This window comes from Pituophis catenifer, unplaced genomic scaffold (assembly GCF_029215685.1).
Source record: "Pituophis catenifer annectens isolate HBS135680 unplaced genomic scaffold, rPitCat1.0.hap2 SCAF_3, whole genome shotgun sequence".
Taxonomy (NCBI): Eukaryota; Metazoa; Chordata; class Lepidosauria; order Squamata; family Colubridae; genus Pituophis; species Pituophis catenifer.
Window position 1 is genome coordinate 171,592,336 of NW_027256883.1, and position 6,000 is coordinate 171,598,335.

Sequence of the window (6,000 nt, forward strand, 5' to 3'; positions counted from 1 at the left end):
CCCATACATAACAAAATAAAAAAAATCACTGAAATACAATTGCCCATGAAATGTCAAGCTTCTGAAAAATGGGTTTTTCAGAATAGTTAATATTCTGAAAAATATTCAGAATAATATTTTAACTAATATTAACTAATGTCAATTTGATGTATAATTTTCAAATATCAGATCTTTATAAAATTTCTTTTGGGGATATCTGTTTTGCAAAACTGGACATTTGGATTTGATTCTGTCCAGTGACTAACTGGAATAAATAATCTGAACATGGGAGATTGTCGGAACTGAGATTCCCTTGACCAGTTTTGGAATGGGGAACTGGGACTGCTTTCTGTTTTGTCAAACTGAAACCTAAACATATTTAAACCCTTAATGAAAAATAGACTCCATAGGACACAGGGGAAGCTACTTCTCTGAAGAAGCATTATTCACAACTCTCTTCAGCTCAGAACACTTATTTGTCTTTGTATGCAAAACTTTGGGAGCACTCAAATGAAAGAATTCACCTTGTGACCCCTTTCAAAATTATTATTTTTTACTAGCTGCCAAGTATATTGAAGTTTCCAATATCTATTAGAAGTTCATAACAAATGGCCTCCTGCATCCCACCCTGAGACTGCCTAAGGGAAAGAGAGGGTAAGAAAGGGGCAGCAAAGATTGCCAGGGGAAAGGCAAGTTTCTGCCAGAAGTTTCTGAAATGGCCAACTAATCATTGCTGTCACTAAAGGAATTTAGCTCTTTGTTACTCATTTTGTAATTTACACTGAGTGATTTCTCATAAGATGGTAGCAAAGAGATGCCCATAGATTGGGTCCATCTCTCAGAGAATGATGCAACCATCTTGATTCACAAAAATATCTAGAAGAGGTTGCATTTGTAGTGGAATATAATGGACTGCAGAAGAGTACACTGCTATATCAAAGGTGAGCACTACCCAGTAATGATCCTATGTTTGAAAGACAACTCAGGCTGCTGATTTTGAATTATAAACTATGATTTCTTTGAGTTTACCATTTGCCAGATCTGCTTCAGTCCCTAGACATAGATCATGATTTGGTAAAATTCTTGTTGGGAGGATTATTCTCCTTGTATCATTTTCTTTTTATAAAACAATAGTATTTTGAAGTGGGTCTTTCTTTTCTGTTCTTTATCTGATCAGATTGTCAAGGTTCAGCCACAGCAATATGTTCAGATCACTTTTTCATCTCTCCCCTCTTGCCCCCCAGCCATCTCTTCAGAATTTGTCCAGAGGAACTAGGCTGATAGGCTGAAGCCTGATATATCGAAACTGCTTCCAGCGTGAAACTAGCCAAATTCTTCTTGGAGAAAGGTGGAAGAACAAGCTGAGAGAAAGGATAACATTCTTCTCACCATTTCTTGGTGTCACTCATCCCCAGGACACAACTCTTTGCCTTATGCAGATGACCCATCATTTGTTTTCCATCCTACATTTTCTAGGTCTGTGCAGACTGGATTTGATTATGAAAGATCATTTGGAGTTAGTAGGAGTGCAAATTTAACACCTGTCCTAGGATCAAATGGCTTCCCTCCACTGTTGCCATGCAATCCCAGGAAAAGATGTATTTGCTCTAAGTAGTTGCAGTTGTTGGGCCCTAAATTTGCACCCATTGCTTCCAGCACCTTTTTGGAACTGAATTGAAGCACTGCACATCGCTAGTAGTTTTATTCTTTGTCTTTTTACTATTACAATTGCAGCATTCCCAAAGTTTCCAGTAATTGTATGCAAATGGAATTAATCAAATTCCACCCCTGCTCTGATTATCCTCGTGTTTGGTTCCTTGTGTTGTTCACTCAGAACTTAAAATACTCTCTTTCCATTAACTTGCCAACTATCTGAAAGGCTGCAATTGGGTTAGGGGACAATGGTAATCTGATCACAAAATGAAGACAAATCTTGCAATCACTGCATCCAATTTTCTTCAGTATTCCTAATATTTCCAAATATTAATTCCCGATCATTCCTTTCCTGCTTGATTTGCTTTGTGTGCAACAATCTGTAGAACAATGGAGTGCTGAATAAAGGTTGGCAACAACATTTCACAGAGATTCTAGAATCAGAATAGAGTCTGATGGTCAGCTTGAATAAATAAAAATGTATCTTCAATTTTCTCTGGAGCCTGCCTTGTTTTCTATTTCAAGTTCAGTGTCCTCTGTTGCATGGTTCCTAATCTGTAAAGTTTCAACTTGTGTTTAATTTAGGGAAAGGCCATTGATAAGACCAACTCAAAACCTGACTCTTGGTGATGTTGACATCATTGGCCTGTTTGTTTTAGGGGGAGCTTTAATCATGAGACTTTGTTATCACTCTGCTGCTTGCCTTTCCTCCATTATTTCTGCTTTGTTCTTTGTTGTCAAGAGCATCTGGTATCACTTTGACTGGAAGAAAATACTTTAAATGTTCTACATTTGAACTTGTGTAACACAATAGAATACTCTATTGGGAGATATATAATAAGTATAGATGTTTTTAAAGAGTTATGCTGTGCTCACAAAGACAAGGTTCAGTCAAATTCATAAACTTGATTTAAGCATAAAAATGCACAAAAAATGCTTAGGGGTATATTTTAGTGACACTTTTGGAAAGTAAGAAACTGAAGTATTTTGGGAGAGATGGAATTTCTGGAATACATTTTGAGTTATGAGAGATCTCTCTTGCTCAAAAATTATACGGGGTGTCCAAATAAATTGTTTTCTATAGTCTTCCAATTTTCTCCACCTCTTCTGCCATTTTTTCCCCCTGAGAGAAATAGTTTATGGTTGGTGATACTACGGTATCAGGCTTCTGTTCAAAAGTGTCCTAGGAATTTACAGCTTAAATTACGCACACTTATATGAGAAGAAATTACATTCATTTCAGTAGCAGTAGTTTATGTATAAATGGATGAACAGGCTACTGAAGAATCTAAGGAGTGTACTTTTAGCAAATAAAGATTTAAGTATTAAAATAAGAACAAAATAAGAATACTGTTTGAAAGGAATGTGGAGTTTTCTATTGCATTTTGTTTCTGCTGAACCTGGTCATATTAATCGAAAACTAGATGCTATAGCCAATGAATAGCAGTCATCCTTGTTTGTTTAGAAAAATAAAATTTAGATCTCATTTAGTAGAAGCAGGCAAGCTGGTTTGCTCCAGATTTTCTAGACAGCTTCCAATAGGTCATGACTAATGGTGCAGATTGTGGGATTGGTTCAAAACATCTGGAATGCTTCAGGTTATCTATTGTTGTAGTGTACACATACTTGTTTATGCTATTATGTCTCTATTAAAATCTTAAAGGATTATCTTGGTAGTTAAGTACACTACAAAAATATAATTTCCATCAGAATATTGGTAGTTGTAAGTACATAAGTACGTAAATATGTAAGTAGTTACTAAATATGATTAGTAACTAGTTTCCTGAAATTTAATATTTAGAATGTTCAGAGCATGTTCAGCCCAGTTTTCAGATGAATTGTATATGGGAATTGGATTATGAAAATTTGATGTCCTAGCTGCATGGATTATTAAAGTTTCCATCACACATTTGCATTTGATTGTTGTTTTGTTTTCCTGGCTGTATTCCCATTGGGCTAATTATTGGGTAGTTGACCTATATTCCTCATAAGAGTCATATGTATAGATGTGGTTTGTTTCCTATTTTACTCTGCTCTCTACTATTATAATCATCAGAATTCCAATAGAGGAAGACATATTTTCACAAGAACAGGGTGTTTTTATTTTGTTTTCCTTGTTGCTATTAGAACAAGACTACATGGAAAATGCTCATGGATGTTGAACCTGATTCCAGTGACCTGACTAAATGAATCTTCATGCATCTTAGGATGCAGATTCTGAAGTCAAGGGTTGCTATCTGCAACTGATTTCCTAAAATATAGTATATCTTGTATAATATAGATTTAGCTCTAGGAATGAAAAGTGAGCCATTTGAATCCCTGGAAATAAAGAGGAATAATTTGCCATGCACTTACTATCTTAGAGATCCTTGCCCATCCCTTGCTCATGTTATTCATGAGAAGGTGGAAGACAAAATTGTAAGAGGACATGGCAACTATCAACTTCAACTACCTTGAAGGAAGTTTGGCCACGGAAAATCTTCATTTTATATTGGAGATTGCTAAAATACATACAGGTGGTCTTCAACTCAGAACAGTTGTTATTCAAAGTTATAATGGCTCTGAAAATATGCACTGCTTACGACCACTGATGGATACATATCCATGATCATGTGATTAAAATTCAGACACTTGGCAACCGACTCACATTTATGATATGAGGAAGCCAGCTTCACTTAACAACTGTATTACTCACTTAACAGCTGCAATGATTCCCTTAACAACTGTGGCAAGAAAGGTTGTAAATGGGGCAAAACTCACTTAACAACCATCTTCCTTAGCAACATAATTTTTGGGCTCAAAATTGTGGCTGTAAGTCGAGGACTACCTGTATTATCTTAATGAAAATGAAATGGGAGCTTCTGTTACCCTGTATTTAGAAGGGGAAATAGAGTTTGTGTTTCACTATAAATGAACCCCTTCTTAAGTAAATAGGATGGGGGAAACTGAGGATTCACAGATCTGAATGCACCATCTAGGACTGTGATGGCGAATCTATGGCACGCGTGCCACAGGTGGCATGCAGAGCCATATTGGTGGGCACGCGAGCGTTGCTCTAGGTCAGCTCCAGTGCGCATGCATGCGCTGGCCAGCTGATTTTCGGGTCTTCTGGTCCCACTGGAAGTTGGCAAATGGGCCGTTTCCGGCCTCCGGAGGGCCTCTGGGGGGTTGGGGAAGACTGTTTTTGCTCTCCCCAGGCTCTAGAAAGCCTCTGGAGCCTTGGGAGGGTGAAAAATAGGCCTACTGGGTCCACTGTGCCATCATGTGCCAAAAGTGTGGGGAGCGTGGGGGGAGGTCGTGCGCACATGTGGGGAGGTGGGGCACATTGAATTATGGGTATCGGCATGCGTGTGCATGACCTCCCCACTCTCCCCCTGCTTTTGGCACGTGATGGCAAAAAGGTTAGCCATCACTGATCTAGGACACAGTTTAGTCATGAAGAAATATATGACAGCACATTGTAATATAGTGTATTATTAAAATGGTCTGTATGTTGCAATATTACAGCAGAATTCATGTCACAGGAAGTCAGGTACGTCAGGTACCTTTCATTCAGACCAAATATTGCTCTGGAACGACTAAATCAAGCACATGACGATGGTCTTCACTAAACATGTTTTCAGTTGTCTTTTTATCCTTGATCTCATCCACATAAATATTTCTACTACTAAAGCAGGTAAACACTATGGTTTGGATTGAAATCAGCAATAAAAGTTAGTTGATATAGTTTTGAGCTGGATTATTACTTTATTTTATGCGTGTAATGTATTGTACTAAGCAAGTGAAAATAATTTAGCTTCTTTTTAACTTCTGCAGATGTTAGCAATGGTCTTAAAAAACAAAAACAAAGGAGAGAATAGGAAAAATCTGAATTAAAAAATACAGAGTTGCATTGCAATTATATAGCATTTTATTATATTTGGTCATTATATTATATTACATTACTACATTTATTCTGCACACATAAAACATTGTGAGAATAAATTAGCTAATATTGATTCAGAAGAATGTAAGACTGATAACTTTGAAGTGAAAATCAAGACCACAGGACAAATTGAATTGTTTTAATAACTCTAACACTAAGAATGCAAACCTATATTCATAAAGTGACATGAAATGAATCATGAACAGTTTGAAAGGAAAATCTCTGGAGGCAGACAAATAATTTGCATTCTAGATTCTGGGCCTCAGGGGCAACAACTGGAATCATATGTAGAATAAATTGCCTAATTTTGGAGGTACTTGATAAACATGTATAGAACTGTTTTATTTTTTCTCAAGTTTTTCTCTGTCCCCATCTTGCCATGCTAATGTTACTGTTGAGCCCTTTGAGATATGACTAATTTTCCTGCCTGCTGTGAATTGGTC